This window comes from Melopsittacus undulatus, chromosome 7 (assembly GCF_012275295.1).
Source record: "Melopsittacus undulatus isolate bMelUnd1 chromosome 7, bMelUnd1.mat.Z, whole genome shotgun sequence".
Classification (NCBI taxonomy): domain Eukaryota; kingdom Metazoa; phylum Chordata; class Aves; order Psittaciformes; family Psittaculidae; genus Melopsittacus; species Melopsittacus undulatus.
In genome coordinates, this window is record NC_047533.1 from 59672737 (window position 1) to 59698727 (window position 25991).

General features: G+C 38.8%; 1 protein-coding gene across 1 annotated transcript in view; it reads left to right on the forward strand.

Annotated features, from left to right (window-relative positions):
* The first annotated feature begins 9461 nt into the window (after window positions 1–9461).
* PTPN13 (protein tyrosine phosphatase non-receptor type 13) overlaps window positions 9462–25991 on the forward strand; it is a 120867-nt gene continuing 104337 nt past the window's right edge. Inside the window, exon 1 of the mRNA XM_034064566.1 lies at window positions 9462–9484. The gene's annotated coding sequence lies outside the window, so the exon portion shown is untranslated. The remainder of the gene's footprint in view (window positions 9485–25991) is intronic.

Sequence of the window (25991 nt, forward strand, 5' to 3'; positions counted from 1 at the left end):
TGCATTTCCCTAATTTATTTTTTTTTAAACAGGAGATGAATAAAGGGTGCTAAACACCCTCTTAATTTTCTTTCACCTTGTTTTTTGAATTCCTTTTTCTCTGTAACAGTTGCATGAAAGCTGGCCAGCTTATACCTCTGTCTACGAGGCTTTCAAGTCAAGTCTCCACAGGTTTTTAAATTATAATGACTCCCTCAGACCCTTAAAGTACTAGAAATTTCCAGATTGCCAGGCAAATACTGTTTAATGGGCAAGCCTCATAGAATTACCAGTATGCCAAGATTAGGCTTCTTCAATTTTCAAAGTTCGTCCCTGGCTAAATACAGTCTTGTCACACAGAAGGATGTGTCCATTCAATTTGGGGGAGCAGCTGTCAAAGTCATGACAGCTCACACCTTCCTTTTACTGACTGCAGACCCTTTATTGCTGGATAACTGCTATCTACCACATGGGTGTGGAGCTCTGGTTCTCCCAAGTCCACGGTGCTGCTCTCTAGAGGGCCATTCACTATTGATGGTCTGTAGAAAGCACAGAGGTTGTCTCTACCAAGGAAGAACAACCTCTGAACACTTAAATGAAAATTTCAAATTATAGTTCAAACTAGGGAGAAATGAAGGAAAAAGTTGAGCATCCACTGGTAGAAAAACAAAATACCAGATAGAAAAAAAGTCATCACAGAAATGGGCTATGTCTATATAAGTCTGCTGATGGAAAAGGGTCAGCTTTTCCTTAACAAGATACAAAAATTCAGTAAGAAGAAAGCATACTACTGTTCTGTTCCCAAGCCCAGAAACAGTCTGCTGTTCTTGAAGTCATCAAGGTACTTCTCTATGGATTTTTTGTACATGAGGGAAAAAAAAAAGTTGTACTTAAATATATGCCAATATTTTTCTCTACAAATAATGGCAGTTTCCCAATTTTGACCTCAGGTGGACCTACTATGAGATGTATCACAGGGGACTAAGTGCTATCTGAAGTTGTGCAGTAGGATAATCCAAGTGATAAGAGCACTCCGTAATGACAACCTCTATGCATTTTGGTTTTTTCTCCAGCTTTAACTGGTAATGTGGTTATGATTTGCTGTCATGGCAGGCTGTATGATTTGAATATACTCTTTCAACATATTTTGCATTCATGATACCTATGCCTTCCCTGGGGCACTACTATTTTCTATTTCTATGCAATGAAATAAATTGAGAGATTGAGAGATGTGGACAACACAATCAAATCCTAGCACAAGAAACAGAAAAATCACACATTTTCTGCTTAAATGGAAGTTAAACACTTCAAAAAGCTTTTTTAAGGACTATTATTTCAGAATTAGATTATTCTTCACATGAATGGCAACCAAAGACAGATAATGTCTTGTTAGTGGCTCCGTTTTTTCATCACTCAAATGTCATGGCACAGACTGTGCTGTGCAGACACACAGCAGACACTTGAATTAGTAGACTTTCCCATTCTTGATTGTACATCTATCATGGATGTGCCTGACTCCAGAGCTGCTGTGAATGTGGCAGACAAGCACTGTGCCTCAAGCTTTGTTACCAAGTAAGAGTCTCTCTGATATTCCCTGACATGCTCCTCAGCCTCTTGCATCAACCCGTGCTCTGACCCCAGTGACACAGCTCTGCTCTCCTGTCACAGGCTTCACACCCAGCTCTCCCATGTACATATCTCTCCATAGGCCACTGGCACGCAACCAGTTCAGCCTCAGACACCCAAATTCCACATAAGTGCTCTGACCTTTGCAATGCATGTTTCATTAGCTATATATCTGGCCCCAGCAGCTTTTGCTTTCAATCAGCAATCTTTATATGGGGAGGAAAGCAAGTAGAAGGAGCAGCTAAGGCTTCTCCTTACCTGTTCAGGGATACATGCTGTAAACACTTGGTTGTTTTACTGGTGTACATATCTGCCACTGTTCATTGATGATACTGTGCCATGGACCACTCTGGGTCACTGGGGAAAGATGTATAAAGTCCTTGTTAATTTAATGATACTATGAAAAGGAAGGTACCAATATATACTGTTGCATTTGTCCACTGTGTATTGCTGTTTCTTGTATTTATGGATTCAGCCATTGTTGCATGGTTAATGACAGTGACTGATTGTAATTGACGTTATAAGATGCATTCCATGAGTACAAACTAGTTGGATCGTAATGAGTCATGTGATAAGTATACATGGTACGTTTTATGCTTGGGTTCTTACAAACGCAAGCTTCCAAACAATGAGAACAAGGTACAGTTTTTTTAATTTTTAGGTAGCACACATAAATTAGTTAAAGTAGTTTCAAGCCAAAGAGTTGTAACAATGGAAGTTACTCAAAAGATTGGAAGATTCTTACACTCTGACTGCACTTGTACACACTAAATTCTGATGCAAATGTAGCCTGAAATGCCCTGTAATTTCTAAACATGCTGAGTAAAGATTTTATTTAAAAGCATAAACTAGTGGTTCCACCATAAGGAAGTATTTTACAAAGAAGCCCTTTGAAATTTAAATAAGATAGTCTTCTGCCTAACAATCTCCACAGTTGCAAGGAGAAAAGGGCATGTTTTAAATTCAGAACAGTACAGGACATATTATGAAAGGTAGTGAAATTAAAATGAATAATTATTACTATGTGTAGCCAGAAGAAAACCTTCCAGAGATTAAGTAAGAGTCTGACTCCTTCTGGGTTACCAGCTCTTCTGTAAGAAGACCACAGGACTGGAAGTCAAAACTTCCCATGCTTTGTACCCAGTTTTCTGTGCAACCCTGAATACAGCAGGTCATGCTTCAGTTTTTCCTTCTTTGAAATGTGATTTAGCATATCAGTACAGTGACCTCCTTTGAAAGCTCCAAGAGGCAGGAGTAAAAATGTCAAAATATTATCAGGTATAGAATGATGCATGAAAATATATAATTGAGATTATAAAGCCAAAATTGAAAATTCAGCATTTTATTAACACTTGACCCAAACTGTTAAGTGTTCCCTTTATAGTGCTTAAACAACTACCTGTTTTTTAGAAGAGAGAAACTTTTCCAAGGGTATGTTCCTGTTACAAACTGTTTTCCATCTCTACTTGTTCTTAAAGTAATTTATGGCCAGGGGATACTAAAGAAATTTCTCTTTTGGCTAATGACTGTTATAAATTCTGTTAAGATTTCCAGTTGTGGAAATACATAGTACAACAGCAGCTTAAAGAAGCCTGTCCAACATACTGCTTCCTCTGCTTCATACTTCAAAAATAACTTCCAGTTAACAAAGCAGTAAAATATTATTAGAACAAATAATGTGGCACAGCTAAATAGAAAGTGTCAAAAAATGCTACATAATTATATTGATCAATATAACTTTTTATAATCACCAAAATAAATGTGAAAATTCATTCATATGCAATTCTGACAGAATCCAGGTAGAGTAGTTGTCCTATGTATAACTGAAGATAAAATTTACCAGAATAGTGGGATGCCACTTACTCTGTATAAGGAGTGCTATTCTTCAAAAGGGAGTATCTTTCAGTTTTTTAAAGACACTTGATTTAAAATCCATGAGAGCAAAACTACTTTGTAATGAATTACAAAAGAAGGACCATTGCCATGAAAGTGTGTTGATAACAAGCACTTAAAAAACAAAGACCTAAAAAAATGCCTGCAAAAATATACAAGCATGTACCATTATTGCAATAAAAAGTAACTCACTTCAGTGAGCCTAACTATGTGAAAAGGCTGCAACTTCTGAGGTGGAACTCAGTCCCTTTAGTTTGACAAAATAAGCTTTGTTTGATTAGGTACAAAACTAGGACCAGATACCCCAGCACATTGCTTTTTAAAAGCTCAGTTTTGTACAACAACTTAGAAAAAAAAAAAATCCTTATTCCTACATAAGAACAAAGAGACATTTCTTAGGAACAAAGGAGCTTTTTAGTCAAGTTAATTCACAGCTTTTTATGTCAAATGTTAGTAGAAATGCAAATTACAGTAGTTTATAGATGAAGTAGGGGAAACAATAATTGTTCCTTACAGAGTCAGATTATGGTCAATCTAACATTAAGGTAAATCTGGAGTAATTATGCAGATTTCAGTGTAATTACTCTGGATTTACTCTGATGGAACTTTTGTAGACAATTATACCCTTAAGAGCTATATAGACAGATAGAAGAGATTTTGGTAAAGATGGAAACAATTTCTGGCACCATTAGGGGAAATACAACAGTTCTAAGGCATTAGAAGCATTTTCATGGGTTTTGTGTTCTTTTGACTCTTTGATAGTTCTTTTACTAGTTTTTACAGGGATTCTATTTTAATCCTGTGACTCACTCTGTTTCCCTGGAGTCTTTCTTCAGCCTTTTTTTTTGCTAGTTGTTCAAACATTTAATGATGCAACAGACATGTTTGCATTATTGTCTTGTATCACTACTTCTTCATCCATAGACATTTTAACCTTTACCAAGATATTTCATCACCTGTAATGTCTGCCATCTCTTTATGTATGCTAAAAAATGCAATGACCCAAGTTTTGTCCCTGAAACAATGGTGCTGGGAATATAAAAACCTTAAAGAAAATACCAAGCACAATTTCCAGGAGCAGAGAGTTTGCTACACTGTTGCTACGGCCAATAGCAACAAAAACTCCAAAAAATTATCTTAGATGTCAACAAAGAGAAACAGTGGTAGAAGAGTTACGGAAAAAAAAAAGTTGGGCTATAGTAACTTGGTTTGTATTTCTTTTACTGTTTTTCCTACCTTCTAATGAAAAGTACTGCACTTAATATATTCAGTTCCCATACCTTTCAATTAGGTTTAAGATAATACATCTGAATATTTGCTAGTCAAAAAGAGCAAAACTGTGCAACCCTTAAGGATAAGGATTAATTTAGCTTCCAGTCATTTCTATCACTTTAGAAAAGTGAGATTTCATTAAGCAGAAAAGGTTATGTGAGGAGCCTTAGGAATTTCAACAGTTCTGGAAGTGTAATAAAATAGTGCACGAGCTGTGCATGCTGGATCTACATGTTAGATTGCTTGTCTGCAGACATTTGCTTACTGGAACTGTCACTTTGCAACTTTCATCACATGCCAGTAAAAACAGAAATAAAGGATGACTTCCAAATTATAGAATTTAATAATAGATAAGCAGAATTTCTTGCTGACATACAAATACTAAAGATCACTGCAAAATGTAAAGCTGTCATTAGTTCAAGTCAGAGCCTTCTCCATTTAAGGGAACTATGAAGGTTGTACTGCATTCAGCAGAAGTTGTACTAGCAATTACAAACAGAATATGGCTAAGCTGTCCTGCAGCAGCAGAGCAATGCATTCGTTGAAGATAAGCACAATACTTTTAGATGTCAGGGAGCTATAAAAAAGAAATATTCAAAAATCCTGTCTGCCTGGCCTTTAAAATTTCATAAGCCAAGAGCCATCAATCATGGAATTACAGAAACACTACAATTTGGGGGGGGGGGGGGGGGGGGAATCTCTCTGTGCCCCCACCCTCAGCAACTTGTCTAGACTTTGGTCTGCTCCTCCACACAATCTAACTACTGTTGATGTGAGAGCCTTTTCTTCAAAACAGGCTGTAGTCTGTGACAGCCTTTGTGTATTTCTTAGCCTCAGTGACCCTTCATCTCATTTCAAATCTCAAATAAAATCAATTCCTTTTCTCCTCCTCTCCCTATACATTTTAATGTCTCTCTTCCGCTGCTTTAACTCTTGACTGTAATATTCACAAACAAAACCTTCATTAAGATAGACTCCAAAGTTAAATGCAGAGGGGACCTGTTTGAACAAGTAGCTTCTGTCTGGCAAGAGATTGTTCTCTACTGTATATTTGCTACTATTTCAACCAGTCTGGATTTAAGTATCTAAAGCTAATTAGTCTCTGTAAATTAGACTTTCTTGAAGATTATCCTCAAGAGCTGTAAGTCTTGGTGTAAGAAATACTTTTCTAGCAAAATCTCTGGGGTTTTTTGGGTTTTTTTGTTTTGTTTTGTTTTTCTGTTTTATGTAGTACTATGACTATACTCCCAAATACGTTTCAGGTCTCTTTGCTGCAACTGCACCTATACAGAGCCAAGAATCACACTTTAAACCTCACTGTCATTAACCTAACAAATGGATTTTATTGCAGATGGAGACCAAAAATACTTACTTCTTCTCACTTGATGATAAGGCATTCAGCCTCTTCAAGTGTAGGCAGAGCTCTCCCTGTCCCTTGATTGTCATTTAGCCAAAGAGCATAAAATGGCTAATAGTTCTAAAGGGATTTGTGAATGAAGCTGCCAAACTTTAGACACCTCTTATTGTGCACTTTTTGAAAGTAAGGTCCCTGTTTGGGCACCACAGCTGAGACACCCAAAATTAATTGTTGCTTTTGAAAATCCCAGACAATCCTTGTACTAAGTCTTAATTTCTCAGAGATTTAATCTTCATGGTAGCTATTTCTCTTTGCTGCTTCTTTCTGAGAAACAAATGTAACCTACTTAGGATCTCTTAGATAACACCTAATGCCCTAATATTCTAACTCAAAAAAGAAGGTGCTTTGCAAGCAAAGTTGTTTGTGAATTGCATATGATGCAGCTATGTTGGGCTTTTTTCTTCTTTTCCTTTTTTATGGTTTTCCTTAGTCACAAAGTGTGATTAGTTAGACTTAGCCTTCCTCTAACATGACCTTTACATGTACACTGCAGAGTACCACACAATTTTTAACTCTTCAGTTACCCATAAGCATGAGATTGAGTGTTATTGTTTACGTAGAGGTTTTATTCTCAAATGCAGTCAAGTTTTGGCCAGACATGTATCCCAGACTGGGAACTTGAAGGTGCTCTTGAACCTCCCAGTTTAGACACAGATAGAGTAACACCTGTTTATTAAAGAAGTTTTAACAAGAACAGTAGATAATGTAATTTAGCTTTCCCCTTATCCCCCCATAAGCAAAGTTGCACTACAGCAAGTAAAACCTATAAGTAAATGATGCAAGATTTTGATGGTGGAGTAATTGAAGTATATTTATTTGCCAGACACTCTCTGAGGGGAAAACTTAAAGTTTGAGGTCTGGTTGGCATGGAAAATTCCTCTGAAGAGCTAAGGAAAATGTCACACATGGGAATATATGAAGTACTGGCATGTCTGTCTTTGCAGTACGTGTACGTTGTGTTCATGACAAATGGCAGAAGTACCACACTGACAAATGCTATTTCTTTTTTTCCACAGTGGAGGCAGTTCAAGGCAGCAGTCTTTGTGCACAATGTGTTATGTCTTTTTTTTTAGTCAATGATGTAAGAAATTTCAAAAGTTATGAGAGTGTTTTCTATGTATTTGCATGTCTGTAAAATGCACAGTAGGTGAAGATGGAAATTGTATTTTTCATTGGTACTAAGCTCCATGTTTCCTGCTGAAGGTATTTAATTAAAAAAAAATAAATCTAATAGTATAATGAGATAATTGCCAAGGCATTCATATACATTTACAAAGCTAAGGAAAATGCTGTCCCATACAGTTGCTTATTAGTAGAATGAAGAACAAGGAACTAAATCTTCTTTAGACAAAAGTAAATTGCAATCAAATTTACAGTATTTTAAGAGAGATGAGTCTTTGGGGAGGAGACTTCTATATTCAGAGGCATATTCTAACATAAGAACTGCCTTATATGTAGGTTGGGTTATAACATATCTCTACGTCCTGTTTTACTCATTCTGTTTGCTTGAATTAATGATGTATCTTTGCAAAACCCCCCATATTTCTATAGAGAGCTCTTTCTGTGCTCCATCTTTAAATACAATAAATAAGATAGAATATATAGTAACATGGATGATAGCAATTATAAATTGACCTGAGGCATGGAAACCAAGTTTTAGGATAAAACCTATTACATAAACATCCATAAAAGTATTATTTCAGTAAAACACTAACCTGTAGAAAAAGAGGGTGGGCCCTTGCTGTGGAATGTATAAATGTACAGAGACCAAAAAGCTTTTTGGAAACAGCAACACATTCAGTTCACCTTAAAAAGTAAGTAGATAGTTATCAACTTAAGGAACTTGTATTACAAGAAAATAATATTTAAATTACATAACTAACAATGTCTCAGATTACTGTAGCCTCTTAAAATGTTAATTAGTTCTACTACTCATCTTTATTTTTGTTATGACTTTCACAGAGTCACTGACAGTATTACTTATGACAGACTCACTTTCATGTTGAGTCCTTAGTACTTTCATTAGTACAAAGGAATTGGTATTTAGTTTATGGAACAGTTACAGACAAGCATTTCTTATTTATTCTAAAGGAATTGTTTCCACACACAGGCACACAAAAATATTCATTTTTTTAAACAGAAAAGATTCTTCTAGACTGTCCTTCTGAAAAAAAGCTATTTTCACATAGCCTGAATTTCAGGCCTCACCTCTGTGACAGTGTTCTTTGCAACTAAGTAATTTTCCTACACTGTGACTACTTTCTTTCACAGTCTGCCTCCACAAGGTGGGAGCTCATGCAGAGAGCCCCCAGGAGCCAACAGGAGAAGCCGCAAGCCCACTGTCAGAGGGTCCCCAAAGTGGATCTCACATTCAAAGTGCAAAAAGAAGTGTCTGCCATTCTAAAAACAACCGATTGTATTTGAAATCTTTGTGCAAGTTTGCATTGTGCAAATTTGGTTGGGTTTGTTTTTTTTGTTTTGTTTTGTTTTGTTTGGGGTTTTTTTTCCCCCCAGTCAATGTAGCAACATTTGGCTAGTGATGGGAAATGAAACATCTGCCCATGGATGGCTCCCCAGCTTCCCCATCCCTTCAGCACCTTCCGGGACGGGAGACTGTACGAGTCTGCTGTAGCAGAGAACCATGACCCCCAGTTCAAGCGCCACGTACTGGGAGCACTCAGAAGATCATCCGCCTTTGGGGCCAAAAGCAACAGGTTGCCGTTATCAACGCAGTAGCTTATGCCCAAGTCATCTTCGAGCTCCGGCCGTACGCTGAGGCCGGGAAGGGGCTGGGGCCGGGGCGGGGCCGGGACCGGGGCGGGAGCTGAGGGCCGGGGCCGGGCGGGGCCGGGCCTGTGTCAGCAGCTTCCCCGCCGCCTCGGGGGCGTGAGGGAGGGAGCGGCCGCCTCCCCTTGGTGCTGGCGGCCGTGAGGGGGCAGCGGCCGGCGGAGGGGAGTGAGAAGCGGGAGGGCCGTGCTGCGCCGCAGAGGTGGGTACCCGGGTAGGAGTGGGGCTGCTGCCGGCGGGCCGGTCGTGCACATGGGCAGGGAGGAAAGGAGAGAAGGAGGGAGGGAGCCGCGGGGCGGGGAACGCCGCGCCGCCGTTCCCGCCCTCTCCGCGCCGGGGCTGGCGACCGGTGCGGGAGGAGATGCTGCTCCGTTCTGACTCCCTCCCCGTTCTCCCTTTCAGGCGCCGACTACAACCGTACGCGAGCGCTGCTGCGGGGAAGAGCGAAGATCTGGGCTCCTCGGTGCCATCACAGCCCTGCATGCGCGAACGGCGTCTCCAGGCTGGTCGGTAGGTCCTTGGCTGCCCGGGCCGCTCACCCCTGCGCGCCGGGGAGGTTTTCGCTGCCACACTGGAGGTGTGTGGCCGTTGCGGGGCGAAGAGGCCTGAGGGGAGGGAGTCCCGCAGGCGGGCGGCTCTTGGTGAGCATTTAATGGTGTGGGGCAGCGGCGGTGCCGGCGGCCGCCAGGTGAGCGGGCTGTTGAGGGGAGGGCGGGTTTCGGGCCTCGCGGAGGGGTGCGGGCAGGGTGAGTACAGGGGAGGGTAGCGGCCCTGTCCGGGGAGTGGGGAGGAGGAAAAGAGAGGCCGCGCAAAGCTTGGCGGAGTGTGTTGGTTCTCCCCTTGGACTTCCTGCCCGAATTGCCTTTGGGGTTGAGCTGAGCGTTCAGTAACTGCAGTACACGCGTGGGGGGTTTGCGTGCGTCGGCGGCCAAGGGCTCGTTTTTGCTTACGCAGACCAAACAAAACAGACTCCCTGTCCCCGAACTCCTTAACAGAGGGAAACTTTTTGCCTTATTAACGTTTTTGGAGGAACAGAAACGAAGTATAAATCTGTTGGCTGGTGATGAGAAATAGCGTAGGTTTCATTGGCTTTTTATCTCTAGCAATCGACACCTCCGCAGACCGCAGGATAATCTCTCTCATATTCTAGATTGTGTCATTCTCTTTAAATTGCATGTTTAAAACAACAAAGGCAGTGACTTCATAAGGAACCGCCAAGAGCTGCTCTGTACCCCTCCTGTTTACTGGGGAAACATTTGGGAACCGGTTTGGTTTTGTAGGTAGGATCAGAAGTGAATGTAGGACATGAAGACTAAAAGGTTGTTTGCAGGTAATCTGTGTCTAGCCATCTTATTAAGGTGTGAGTTTTGGAGAAGGGAATATGAAAGACTTTGCATGTGGAACTAGCTGGGGCAGTAACCATGATCAGTTCATGAAGGCTTTTCAGTGGGAAGAGAATGTGGTTTATGAAACTACAGTGAAACTGGGTCAGAATATGCAGCCTTTCTCCTGGGGGCAGAACCTCATGTGAAAAAGCTGTCACTGACTATGTGTATGTTCCTTGGTGTCTTGACTCCCAGTTCTTTCGTTTGGGCTCAGGCTAGTGAAGTGATGACAATTTTATACCTGAAGTAATGACTCCAGACCAGGACTACTTTCTGAGTTCAAATTATGCATCATGCCCCTGACTGATACTCTGTCTGAGCAAGTGTGTCTTTGCATGACCAGAAATACATTTTAAAGATATTTCTGCAAGAGTTCGAATCAACCAGGATAAAGACACAAAGAGGAAAACAAATAGCTCAGTTCTTGTGCAAGAAATACTGTTGGGGAAAGAATAAATCTAGTCTTAGGATCTTTTGGTAGTGCAGTTACAACAGAATTTGCTACCACTCCTTGTGCTATCAAATGTACCTATCTGTTCAGCTTTCACATTTGGCATATGTACATCATCAGAAGTGTCTCTTTTATCTGCCAACCAGCACGTCTTCCCATAAACAGTTTTTGAATGTAAGCAATAATTTACAGAAAGAAAAGAATCACAGTGAGAGATAGAAAAACCTACAGTCTAACTTTTTAAGATGTTTTATTGCTTGTTTGTAACTGAACAGTCCTGTCTGATGTCTGGAAAAGCACATAGCATATTCCTCCCATAATGGGACTTTTTTTTTTCTTTTGCTGGTGCAGGATAAAGTTGAACCTTCTGCAGATGAGTATTATTGTATTATTTTCTGTTCATTGTGATTTTCTTTTCTTGTTTGTTATATGTGGAGTAGAAGTAGATAATGTTGAATATACTAGATGTAAAAAGACATAGGCTGTATCACATGGTATTGTTATAATGACTTAATTAAAAAAAGTCTTTTTATCTTGAGACTGTTGTTTAGTGGACCTGGAGGCTGTGACAGCCCCGGTCTTGAGGATGCTTGAGTGGATGGAAAAACATGCATGAAACATGGAACTATCCGTGGGAGAAGGATGAGCTGAATGCTAAGGGATAAGTGAGCGCACAGCACATATTTTCACCAGGATAAGAGTGTATGGAGAGAATGTGACCCAGTAATCTATTCACAGCTTCACAGGCCATTGAAAGTTTAAAATGGGCTGTGATAGGGATGAGTGGTAAATAACCACTGTAACTGGTCATTTTGAGCCTGTGATAACTTGTGCATAGCATTTTCATTTCAAATGCCTTAAAGGGAAGTAGTGAAGAAGGCTAGGAAAGAAAGGAGATTACATTCCTGCAGGTGGGAATTTACCAGGGCACAAATGTGTTTTCCTGCTCTAGTGGCAAGGAAGGTATTCTGTTATTTGGCTTGTTTTCCCTTTATGGTGGGTTTATTTCAGCCATGTGGTTCTTATAAAGTAAGTATCATAGTGAAAGACTGCAAGGTAAAAGGCAGTCTTTTTATCTGTTTACTTTTTAAAGAGTAGAGCAAAGCAATTATTTTCACTTTTATATGTGGAACAGGCATTATTTGGCACATAGCTATTTTCCTCCCAACTGAATGCAGGTATGAACAATAATAATTAGCAGTTGTATAGTACAATAAATCTTCAAAGTGCTTTCAAATCTTGATCAGCAAACCTTAATAGCATGCTATTCCTGTGAGAGGTAAGTAATTAGGCAGATAAAATGAGACTGGGCAGACTCTTAAATGGAGTTTATTGATGAAGTGCCAGTCAGTTGGACAAAGCTGCTCTTTATCACTGAAGTCACTGAATACTGGTGTACATTAAATGGCTTCAAATATTTGTATGTTGAAATACATGACAGTGTGGCCTAAAGGGCCTGGTTAATATAGGCATCCTCTTGTTCCAAGCTCTTCACAGCTGAGGAGACCTTACACTCAAGAGTCTCTCTAGTGGCTGTTTCACAGCACTTGTCAAGACTTTCTAACTTGTATGGGAGTAAGGTCAGCCCTTTAAGGGGATGATTTCCTTTTGAAGAGCTTTCCAGTTTACGCATGCAACAGGCCTAGAACCTTTGGTCCATTGGTGATATTGATAAAAGTCAAAGTGATTTTGCAACGAGACTTTTAAACCTAAGAACATGTAATATTGGTTTGGCTGCCACATTTTGGACATGTGAGAGAGAGTGTTGATTAGCAGCCCAATGCTCTGTCAGTCACCCTTTGTTTTCTTCACTTGCAGAAAAATTGGACAGAATTTTATGGTTTTAAAATGAGCTAGTCAGTGAGACAGACTGAAAAGCAAGTCTTGAGGTAGTGTGTCATGATGCAGAAAATATTTGTAAGCAGTTACCTTGAGCTGTGCTTACCATGGACAAGTGTGGATGGAAAGCTATGAATACCAGAGTAAGTTAATGTTGTATGTCACCAGTTAACTATTAATGAAATCTGTGCATGTATAAAGAAGGGTGGAATTTCTGGAACAAGTGTTTCCCAGCCCCACCTCCTCCTGAAGTGAAGGAAGCTGGCATTTACAGATGGGAAGGGCGGAAGACTCTTTGGTGCCGTTTTTATTTTGTCCGGGCTTCTATTTCTCCTATGCCAGTTAAAGACCTGGTGAGCAACTAGGCATATTCTTTGTGCATCATTATCTATTAAAATACTGTCATAAAAGGCGGTGAATTTAGTAGGCTGCCTTGGGACAATGATACATCTTACGAGTTTAAAATCCAACTGCCAGGATAGAGATCTGCTTGTTAGCTTATGAAACTCCATAGGAAGAATAATAGAGGTGAGAAGGCTTTGTTCTCAGGGTTTCATCTGTTGTTCTTTATCTTTTATGTGTAAATTTAATATGCCACAGAAATGTCTGCAAGTAATATGTCAAAAATTAAAGGAGAGCCAGTATTAAAACTGCTGATTTCTGATTGATGTTATTTATAGGAAATACTGTAGTTTTGTAGGATGTTGAGTGTTATTAAGGATTTGTAGATGATGGGGTAATGAGCTGCTGTGTCAGCTCATTGTTCCTGCTTCAAATGGTCTGTCATTAGCTGAGATGGGGCACTTGGAAATAAAGCTTCCTTCTCTTTTCCAATTTCCTGGCTAGAAGTAAAGCACAGGGAGAAGAATTGAAAGACTTAAAAACAATGAAAGTTTAAGTGCTCAAGTTTGGAATTGAACACAAACCTGTTCCTGAACTAATCTGATGCTGTTGAAAACCACATTGCTTTTTTCAGTAGGCCTGAAAAGACCTTCAGTTCATGTGTGCTTATGCTTTGTCAGAGGAAGGATAAGTTTTCTGGGGTCTTCTCACAACTCTGGATAATGATTATTTTTTGTTTCTTGAAAATTGTCTTAATAAAGAACATTTGTCTGTATGGGAGAGATATGGAAAAGAATTTCCTATAGAGTTTGCTGAAATATTTGGAAGTAAGTCTGGAAATGGTTTTTATATGGTGTTGACATCTTTTGTAACTATTTGTATGTAGTTAGGAACTTGGTTTCAGGCACATGTGCAGAAATGTCAAAACTGAACTCTGTTATATTTAGGGGAAAAAAAAATCTACTGAAGCGTTACTTGGGTGACTTTTCTTGAATAATAACATTGCAGGTGATCTGGTTTTGTGCTGTAAGGTTGAAATTGATACTGAGTTTAATAAGAAACATTTCTGTTTATTTCTCAAGTAAAAACTTGAACAGAGGCTCTTTCCCATGAGACTTTTTCCTGAAATCTAGTTTTGTTTGTTGCTCTGTAATTTGTTGAGCTGAGAGGCTATTAGATTATACAGATTCCTCATGTTTTAAAGGTAGAATGTGCTTTTCATTATAATGAATGTCAGACTCTTATTGGATAAGTAGTGGAAACACCAGGTTCACCTGTGTTTCATATCCAGTATTAAAACAGCTGTTAAAGCATTTTGACTACAGTTTTTTATATACGTACATAGGTGCAGCTGATGTTCAGCCAGATGACAGTAGTCTTCCTAGCAGGTTCCAGGATATCTGTGTGTGTTGGAATCTTATCACCACTTCTGTGTTTTATATGAAAGTAACGATACTAGTTCATTGCAGTAGCATGTTGTGCCAGTGTATTAGAAATTGTTGCATTCTCTATAGACTTCAGTCTATTTCGGAACAATTCAGAGTTGTTAATGTAAACAATGTAATAAAGTTGCATGTTTGGAGATGAAAGCTTCTCTGAGTCTCATGTCCATTCTGCACTCTGTCTTTATTTTTATTCATGTAATAGCTAGTGTTGTCCTGGACAGGCCCTTAAAACCTGTTACAGAAATTCCCCAAGGATTGAGTCCAAAGGCTTTCTAAGTTATTACTGAGTAGAGGCAGAGCATGGCTTATCTCATTATCTCAAGCGCTATAGACACTCTCATTTGCAGCTCCCTGTTTGTACAGGGGAGTTAGTTCCCAGTAATTAATTTTATGTTTCAGATTAGGATTTTTCCCTTTTTAATATTAATTTATTTAGCATCTTTATAGTGTGTAGATTGCCTCTGTATTTTCCAGTTTTCAGACAGAGGTGAGTGGCTACAAGGAGGGCATAAAAAAACCCTAGTAAACTTGTGAAGCTGGTGGTTCCAGGGCTTTCTTAAGGTCACCAAGGAAAGGTGATGAGACTTGTAAAGCCACATCTGCTGCGCAGCAGATATTCATAGAGCCTGTAGAAAATGGCTTTTGAAATATTAACTATACAATTTTAAACCTGTAAGCTGCTTTAGTTGGTGTTAAATGTATTCCACCATTCCCGATGGAGCTGTTGACTTGTTCTGCTAACCACTTCCATGTAGGGTAATTTTAAAAGATTAAATGGACTGAAGAGGGGGATAAATTAGTTTGAAACTTTAAACATTAGAAATAGTTGTACTTGCTGGCAAGGTCATGCCTGGTTTAGATGATGAAAGATTTGGACTTGCACATTGTGAAAGGCTCTCACAATAGAGGTGTGAAAAAAAAACCCAGAATATTTAGATGTTTATCCATGTCATAAGTAAAAAGTAAAACTTTTATGATGAAAGTATATAGAGTATCAGTTCTGTGGAAAAACTTGCTGATTCTTCTTCTCTTGTCAGAATGCACCAAGGAGGCAACAGTTTTACTGATTTTTGCCCATTTCTCTTTGCATAATTTAGTGTTTGAGGAAAGAGAAAAGTTAGAGAAGGGGAAGGGAGTATCTTGCCTTCTAGTATCTTGACTGTAAAATCAGTAAGTGGAAAATCTTTTCCTAGTGCTTAGGGTTATGGTCAGTGAAATAATAGCTTGCTTTTGTCAAGTCAGTGCAAAGCTTTACTTGCCTTCAATAAATTAACTTGGGAGTGTGAATTCCAGGCAACCAACTGATTGATATGGTGGCACAAGTGCTACTTTTATTCTTCGCTTTTTAATTTCAGTGAGTAACAGCACATGTGTTACTTTGAGAGACATCTCTGTAGTATACATTGCTGACTGGACCATTGTGTGGTTAGGTTTATGCAGAATTATCCCTCCAGCAGCCTAATTAAAGACTATATGTAACTTCCTTAAATGGTATGTTTCAACAGGTGGTAAACACCGTTTTCTCCTTCAGAAGTTTTGTTATGGTACTTCTTTCAGTTGCCTTAGTCTAGTATAACTATTTTCCAGTGATTGAGGTCCATTTTTCATTTGCTCTTCTGAAGTCAGTTTGCTTTCGTCTTTGTAAGGCTTAAAATTGGTCTTCACATTAATTTAACTTATAGGACATGAGGGAGTTCTGCCTGTATGCATGTGTTAATCAGAGATTTGTTTGGCAATAAGCACTCTGCACTTCTCACTAATGCATTTATCATCTCAGGCTTTTAGGAGGACAGAGGTTCTGTCCATCCTTCATAAATTCTGTCTTTTAGAAAAGACAGAATCTGTGGAGATATTTTAGAATCCTTTTGTATATCTTTAGTCATCTTTTCTCTGTTCTTAGACCACTTCCCTGCACTTGAAGGAATTTCCTCATAGCTATTTGAAGGAGAGCTTTAAGAAAGCTTGCAATAAAAGTTACCTTATTGATTATTGTTAGAAATCTGTTCAAGGAGTAGCAGCAAAAAATTATAACAAATCTAATGAATCCACTGAAATACTAAAAAAAAATGGTACAATCTAGGGAAAATTAAAACTTTAATGATTTTTTTTCAGTAAAAGTAACTTTGACATTTGTGCATGCTGGCATTTGGCATCTGAGTAGTTACACCATGAAGAGCAATGAGTCTCCCTTCTAACTTCACTGGAAATTTGAGTGGAATGCAAGTGGAAAACAAATGCTGTTGACATTGCTATTGATATGTACCATTACAGTAAGTAGACACTGCAATATAAATTTATATGTAAATTAAGAGAAAGTGGTCTTTCACAGGAATAGCAGTTGTGAAATGTTAAATGGCTTGTATTTGAAAAAGGAAGAAGTTATTTATCAAGCCAGCTAGAATATACTTGTATAGCACCTGGAAGACTTTGACCAAGAAGGCGTAGCTTTTGAAAATTAGAAAATCAGTATTTCTTGGCAGTGTACAGAGCTTAAAAATGGAAGGTGGAAAAAAGAAGGAAGAAAGGAAGGCAGGGGAAAAAAAAGTGGTCTCAATCAAGGTGTGCTGGGAACCTTCAGTTCCCTTTAATCTGTAAAGGCCATACCAGAATGTCCCTGTCATCTCATGTGGTGGCAGTGGAGGCTTCTGTGAGCTGAGCTTTCTCCCTGAGAAAGGCTGGCATGAATTTTCAGACCTTCAAATTTGCAAGTACTTTTGGGTCTCCAAACTTAATAGACATTTTTATGACCTTCCACAGTTAATTATCTGATGTGTGGTTTTTTTATTTGTTTTCTTGTGAGGATTTTTTGTAGCTTTTGTAAGCTTTTTTTAGGAATTTTGGTCCTCATGCCTTTTTATTTGTAAGGTTGTTCAAGCTCCAAAAATCAGAAATTGGCTTGGGAAGTCTGCTGTAATGATCTGTTTAATAAGACTTGCAAGACACTTAAGTTTTTAGGAAACCCCAGAGCATTAGACTTATGTTTCCTGAAAGAGGTTTCTTCTGATGCTATTTATTTGACAAATATGTACATTTAGCAACAGAAGCTAATTCCCAAGAAGCTTAATTTTTGAATAGCTTGATTTTTTTGGTGTACCCTGTCATTGCAATCCCTCGAATGACCTTAATAAAGAATTTGAAGATTATCTGCTTGTAAAGATTTGCTAGCTGGCAGTAGTGAAAGTTTGCTTCATCAGCTATATAGACTCATTTATTGAGTGGCTTTGCAGTTAGGTTATCACATGTGTGGAACAGCCAAATCAGCCTGGAGCTTTAAGCACATGGGCTAGTGTGTAGAACTGAATTACTGAAACAGCTTTGCAAAGCTCCTTCATGTCAAAATAAAATGTGTGCGCTCACCATTATTCTTACAAGCCTCTGGTGTTTCAGAAGACGTAAATTATAAAAATGAACTATTTTGTTCATGTTTGTTTTCAGTAGGTTTGATACCATTGTATCCCATTAGCACTAGTGTTTGCTTTAAACAATTGGCAAACAGTTCCAGCAGGAACAGTTTTCTCCCTTTTTCCTTGCTCTCTGGTTCTGTCCTTTATGAATTTGAGGAATATGATGTATAAAGGAAGAAACCCTTAAGCCTACTTTTTGTTATTTGTCACAAAATACTAAGGAAAGCCCTAAAAAAGGTTGTTATAATTTTTGTAGTTTTATTTGCATATTTTATCTTCAGAATAGAAAATATTTTGTATGCTAGAAGATTGTTGTTTGTATTTGTCAGTTACTGTGGTGGTAACTGAGCATAGCACAGTGCACACAGTAAATGTGGGTGGAAGAAAAGTTTATTCTTGGTAGCTGCAAACATTTACTTCAGAATGGTTGGTAAAAGTTGGGTGACTGAGGCATTACGGGGTCCTTCAAGACCCTTAGCATGTTCTTCTGTAGTAAAATTTGAGAAGATAGGCTAGTATTTTCACAGCAAACAAAAGAAAATACTCCTTGTGAACTGCTTAATTACAGCTGTCTTACTGGAACAAAATATATGGGCTGGAAAAGTGTGAATGTGTTTGGAAAAGGATTAGAGAAGTTAACAGAGACCATTAGTGACTATTAGATTTGACTGTGCACTTACAACCTTTAGCTCAGGAGTTTTATAAACTGGTGGTTGCCAAGGAAGGGTGGATAGGTGGGGTGGTCTGATCCAGTACTGTATTACTTGTATTGAACATTGTGTAGACTCCTACCTACTGAAAGAAATGGGAAGCTCCTCCAAACTGAAAACTTCTTTAATAAGACATCTTTTGTGATCTGCCTTTAAAGCTTGTATGTGTCCACATGGGCTGACTCGCTGTTCAGAGATGAACTCTAGGAATAGAAGGCATCCAAACACTGGGAACTACTGTGTGGCCCAAGAAAGTCTGCATTACAGCAGACTCCTGCATTGGTTATAGTTAGGTCAGTGCTCTAGAGGCATCAGCAGTGGTCATGCTGTTCCTGAAAATGGAGAGAAGTTTCTACCTAGTTGAATAAGTGTAAACAAGATGTTGGGCTGGCTGGTCAAACTGCAGTTCCTTGCATGGTTTTTTATCCTTTCTGTCATGGAATCCTTATTCCCTTTTATTCAGATCCGTTAAGGAAGGATTAAGTAATGGATAGTCAAGTAATCAAGGGGGTTAATTTTTGTGCATGAAAGTCTAGAGTAAAAATAGTTGCTCAGAAAGAGGGGACAAAAAGACAGGAATACCTTGATGATAGCACAAAGTATTAGTATTAGCTCTTAAAGAGGGAAGTGAAAATATATTACCTGATAAAATAATAAGATTATATAAGTAATTGTCATTTTAATTGGTTTCACATGAAAAGCACAACAAAAACAACTTGTAGAGATTTAAATAGCATGTCATCACTCATCTGTAAAAGAAATTGAGCTATTTAAGAACTGAAGGACATTCTGCAATGATAAAAGGCACTATTTTTGTTCTTGCTTTACTCAACATCAGATTATTATTCTCTGTTCGTACTAGTACATGTGCTGTTTTGTTGGGTGCTCTTTGGCTGTGCATACTGAAATAAGCATAGAATAATCAAAAAGCATCTTTCAGTGCAAACCCTTTTGTTCTCTGATATCAGATACTGATGAAATTTGTGTCTCTCAGTACTAAGTATTAAAGGGCGGAATAGAATCAACAAATTGTATTTAATGTGGTATGTGAAAATTTCCCTGGTGCTTGCACAGTAGACAATAAAGTTGGCAATATCACAGAAAATATTTTTGTGATTCAGATCAACCAAACTCTTTGATATATGCATTAATTCTCACCAGTTCTGACCCACCTATTGCCCCTGCTTTGAGAATGTTAAAGAACTGAAGATCACAGAATTAAACTTTTTACCGTAATATGAACTGTTGGTTTGGAAGTCTGCTGATGATGCAAAATCTTGTTTGTTCTGCTTCCCTCTTCAGTGGTTTTGGAGAAGTGGAAGAGAAACTATTGCCTGTCTAGACCTTAATAATTTATATATAAATTTACCTTTTATGTAGACAACATTCGTTTCAAGGCTTATGATGTATTTTCAATGTTAGGCTATAAACACCAGTTTAAAAAAACCCAAGCAAACCAACTTAACACAACTGTTGTGCCAAGGAGTAATATGCATCTAATAAGAGTGATTTTGTTTTATAATCATTCTGGAACTCTGAGGTATATAGTCTTTAAACCATTTTCAAAGGATTTGTGGAACTCAGATTTTTTTTTTTGGTGGTGACAAAGGCTCTAATCGTTGACCAGCAGGCTCTTTAATATGCAGCAATTGTAAATTGTGTGTAACTTCTGGGTGAGGAGAGTCTAAGTTTCTTTCTTCTTCCTTTCCCCCCTCCCTCTCCATCTGTCAGTTGGAGAAACCTTTTGGTGTTTTTATCGTCTGTAGACCAATGATGTAAAATAGTGTTAAGTCTTAACAGCCACTTTTATAGAAGTCTGATTATTGTGGAAGAAGATTGCTAAAACATTGGAGAGTGTGTGATTAAAGGCAAAAGTGGATTGGTACCAGCTGTGTTCAGTTGTTATTTTTTTGCCAAAACTCAAATTTGTAATCTGTAAATCTGTACTTTAAAAAAATGCAGTGTGTGAATGGTTCTATGCATTTATTTCCCCCCTAAATGATTGGGGTAATATTCTACTTCTGAGTAAGTGGATGAAAAATAGGACTATAAATCAAATCTTAAAAATACTGTAAAGAATTTTGTGAGGGAAAAGTATTTTTCATCTACAATTGATTAGTAATGGTCCACAGGATGCCTTAAATCTTCTAGTAAGACTTTGCATCTGTAATTATTTATTAATTTATTTTTCTTATGTGAAAGATTCCAATGTCCCTAGCTGCTACTGTGTCTGTAGATTGGGTATTTCTTCCTTGGCTAAAACAGTATGTGTATGCTTTTGCCCAAATGTGCTTTCTTTTGTTCTAACTCTATTGTCTGATGAAGGCTTCATTCTGATTTCTATGCATCTGCACAAGAATCATAGAATCATAGAATAGTTAGGATTGGAAAGGACCTCAAGATCATCTAGTTCCAACCCCCTGCCATGGGCAGGGACACCTCACACTAAACCATATCACCCAAGGCTTCATCCAACCTGGTCTTGAACACTGCAGGGATGGAGCATTCACAGCCTCCCTGGGCAACCCATTCCAGTACCTCACCACCCTAACAGTAAAGAATTTCTTCCTTATATCCAGTCTAAACCTCTGCTGTTTAAGTTTCAACCCGTTACCCCTTGTCCTATCACTACAGTCCCTAATGAATAGTCCCTCCCTAGCATCCCTGTAGGCCCCTTTCAGATACTGGAAGGCTGCTATGAGGTCTCCACTCAGCCTTCTCTTCTCCAGGCTGAACAGCCCCAACTTTTTCGGCCTGTCTTCATATGGGAGGTGCTCCAGTCCCCTGATCATCCTTGTGGCCCTCCTCTGGACATGTTCTAACAGTACCATGTCCTTTTTATGTTGAGGACACCAGAACTGCACACAATACTTCAAGTGAGGTCTCACGAGAGCAGAGGGGCAGGATCACCTCCTTGGACCTGCTGGTCACGCTCCTCTTGATGCAGCCCAGGATACGGTTGGCTTTCTGGGCTGTGAGTGCACACTGCTGGCTCATGTTCATTTTCTCATTGACTAACACCCCCAAGTCCTTCTCCACAGGACTACCATGAATTTCCTTTTTGCCCAACCTGTAGCTGGGCCTGGAATTGCTCTGACCCAGGTGTAGGACCTTGCACTTGGCATGGTTAAACTTCATGAGGTTGGCATCAGCCCACCTCACAAGTGAGTCAAGGTCCCTCTGGATGGCATTCCTTCCCTCCAGCATATCAACAGAACCACACAGCTTGGTGTCATCGGCAAACTTGCTGAGGGTGCACTCGATTCCATTGTCCATGTCAGCGACAAAGATATTAAACAAGACTGGTCCCAAGACTGATCCCTGAGGGACACCACTCGTTACTGATCTCCATTGAACCATTGACCACAACTCTTTGAGTGCTACCATCCAGCCAGTTCTTTATCCACCGAGTGGTCCACCTATCAAATTGATGACACTCCAATTTAGAGACAAGGATGTCATGTGGGACAGTGTCGAACGCTTTGCACAAATCCAGGTAGATGACGTCAACTGCTCCACCTCTGTCCATCACTTTTGTAGCCCCGTCATAGAAGGCCACCAAATTGGTCAGGCAGGATTTCCCCTTAGTGATACCATGCTTGCTGTCACCAAGCACCTTGTTGTTTTTCATGTGCCCTAGCATGCCTTCCAAGAGAATCTGCTCCCAGATTTTGCCAGGCACAGAGGTGAGACTGACTGGTCTGTAAGGAATCTATGGATTCTTCCTCCCACCATGGACTGTGAAGATACTGTCCTTTAGATTTAAATCTTAAGATTGTAAAATTTTGTTCCTTCCCTCCCTGTTTGTTTGCAGGTTTTTTATTGGTTTGTTTTGTTTTGTAACTCCTTGCCTTCTTTTGTTAGTATCAAATTGTGTATTTCTGTAAGTGTTGAACCCTTGAGGCTTCTCACTCATTATTAGTACTACTGTTTCTCAGATAAGTGTATGCAGCTTGAGGTGAACCAATACAACTGGTCCAGTTTGATAAACTATCATTCAAATTCTGTATTTTATAATCAAAGTTTATAGGGAATGCATTGTAGTGAGACAACATATATCAAAATTGAAGACGTTTTGAAACTGTTTATGAAACATAAAGTTTTGATATCTGTTTCAGACTACTGCCCAAGTGCTTCTTACAAAGCCTCATATAGATGACTTGACGGGCTATATCAATGAATAATCTCCTTCACTTCTTTTCCCAAGTATTTACTTATCAGTGAAAGATGTATATAGGAGTTAAAGAGCTTCAGCCTTTTTTTTCTTGCACAAAACTTTGAATTTTTTTTCCTAAAAGCAGCATTTTCTATTAGAAGTTTATGCAATTTATATGCTGATAATGCAAACCAAATTTTTTTATAATATACCTTTTTTTATGTTTGCAAGATGAAACGGAAATTCAGGACTGGAAGAAAATTTTTATTTGTTTAAAAGTTTTAGCCATGCATGGAAAGGATGGAAGTTGGTATGTTTTATGCAGACCATATTGTGTAACCCTTGAGCCCATAAGGTTTGCAGGGATGGGATTTTTTTTGTGTGTCACTGTGATTCTGTTTTAGTTGGTTCTATGGGTCTATTTTAGGTGGTATTTTTGAGTCTCCGTGAAATAAAGAGTTGGGGTTAAGCTACTGTACATGGAATTATCAAATTGAGAAGGCAGCAAAATTTGATGTATTCTTTAGCTGTTGTCTAACTTCCTGTGGTCCAGCTGCATCAATAAAAGATTCAAGTGCTGTTACATTATCCTTCTTCTTTCACTTAATCCCTCACTAAGGCAGTAGGTTCACAGGTTAATACAACCTTCTTCTTGGTTCTTTTCCAGTCCAGCAAGTATAATTTGTACATGGGTACTATCTGTGTATGTCCTCACTCCTACTACATCTCCATTATAATTCATAAGAATGTTCTTGGGGAAAAAAAAAAAAGAAAAATGGTGCAGTAACTTGCTTTCCTCTTACAGTTTCTAGGCCTGTGGAGGAAAGGCTTCTGCAACTTTGTCCTTGTTACGTAGCCAAGGGTGTAATATGTCTCTTTGTCCTGTAAGTCTACTAATATGAATGTATTTATCATCCAGACAAAGCAAAACTTCCCTGAACTCTGATTTTGGCGACAGCAGGCTTGGCATTGCGTCATGGGAGGAGGCGCTGATGTCTTGTTTTTCCTGTTTTATTCGAAATGCCATCTTCTGTAGCTTGTTCTGTCCTGTCATTTCTCCAAGTACCAAAATATTATGGAGTGAAGATAATGATCAGATGGAGTCTTCATCCAATCTAATGTGTGAAGCTGAATCAAATATATTGTGGACTATCTTTCTGTCTTTACTGTAGATCAGGTAGTCTGATTTGTGTGGAAGGTCTTGTTACAAGGCCTATAAATCACCCTTGCAGATATTTTGTGTTGCTGTCAAATGATACTGAGGCTTATGTTCTTTGTGGTGAGTGTTCTTTTTACACTCTGAATCCCATTAACTTTCTTGTCTCAGAAACCTCGAGGTCGGTAATGATTTGAAGCAGGGCAGCAAAAAGAGGTAGATGAATCTCTTGTGAAAAAGCAATGGCATATTTTCCCATCTATATGAAAGGACTAATAATCATATCACCTTTGAGGACAGTTAAGACATGGAGAATATCATGTTTGTAGGACTGAAGAAGTTATGCATAGCCTCTGCATTTAAGATGAATCATACATTGGGTGTGTGTTAGAAATTTGTTCAAGGGGCAGTATAGCTAATTTAACAATTGTTAAATTGTAAACAGCAGACTGAATCATGCAGTATATAATGATATATTCTGCTGAAGTGTGGTGAACAGAGTGACAGGCTGAGGGACAGTAGTTAACAAGTCAGATTCTGATTAACTTGTATAATTTTGGTACAAAGCTGTATGTGCTTTGTCAACTCATGTTTTGGAGCAAGATCGTCGTTTCCTTACCATAGGCATTCTAAGTCTTCAAGTGGCTTTGTCTACTAATTAACCTGGAACTAAAACCTCCTAATTGCAGGATTTAAAATAGACTCTATAAGCTGCTTGGGAAGATGTTGGCCTCCATAAGGAGCTCATTTAAAAAGCAAGCATCTGTGAGCAAAAATGTTAATGTTTTGTGTGGAAACTTTCAGTTGATAAAATATCTGAAGATACGCTGCTAAATTAGCTGGTGATAATTGTCACATGGACTATAATATTGTCAATACTTGGTCTGTACCAAATCTACTGAGTTGGGTGAAGCAGATGGGCAAAGAGTAGGTAAATCTTGATGTATATTATCAGTTGCAGGACATGGATTAACTGTGGGTGGTTGGATAACGAAAGTCTGCTTTAAAAAAAAACCAACACAACAGTATTTATTCAATGTCTGTAAGATGGTGGTGAGTAACATGCTTAGAAACCCTGCTAAAGTTAGATTTAACAGGGAACCTAAACAATGTGGAGCTTGAGAAATATTACAGTATGGAAATGCCAGCAGCAGATGAGTGAGAATTTTTTGAAATCATATAATGAACCAGTAGGGAATAATAAAATAATACCATGCCTATAAAGCTTCTTTTCCTTTTTTTTTCTCGGCAGTGGGCCTGTTTCATAGCATCAAAGTATACCCTGCATGTTTTCTGCTTGCGGTCAGATTTTTATGTGCCCTGCAATTTGGTTACTGTTTGGGAGTGCATGTGAAGAGAGTATGTACAACTTTAGTCTTAAATTGCTGTATGCATGAGTATGAAAGAGGTGTAGGAAAAAAGGGATCTGCAATCTGAGAAGATAAATGATCACCTTATTTGTCACAGATTCTGTGCTTGGGACATGTAGGTGTTGAGCAGAAGAAGGAATCTTGATGCTTGCAGTGTGTGCATTTAACTCAGAGTTCAATTATCCCGTGTGTTATCCAGTTGGGGTTTTTTTTGTTACTGGCTTCATTGAATACTGTTTAATATAGTTCCTGTCTGGACTTTCTTGGTAGCTTGCCCCATTTACATTACATTGACAGATTAACAGTTAGTGGGTGAAAAAAATGAGAGGTATCCTCTTCAAGGACAATGTAATGATTTGTATTTCTTGAACAGCAACTAAGTGCTTTCATGAAGTAACAGTTAAACAAGTTATTTTTATTCTGAAAACTACTCACAGAGGGAAGAACTTACGGTGAGAGTCTCTTAAGGACAGGTGTATACACAGATGATGAATGCCATTGAATTCTTTCTCAGGAAATGGTTCTACCTGTTAAGACTTGTTAGCGTTACGCTTGCAGTACCATACACATAGAATGAAGAGCTGGTTTCTGGACAGATGGAGGTCTGTTACTACAGTTGCAGGCCATCTGCTGGTATCAAATCTGGTCTTACAAATGCTTACAGAATCTTAACTTTAAATCTGCCTTGGCCAAAACCTTTAATAGGCTTTAGAGACCCTCTAACAAGGCTTTCAGGTAGTTGACTTCTCAAAATAGATG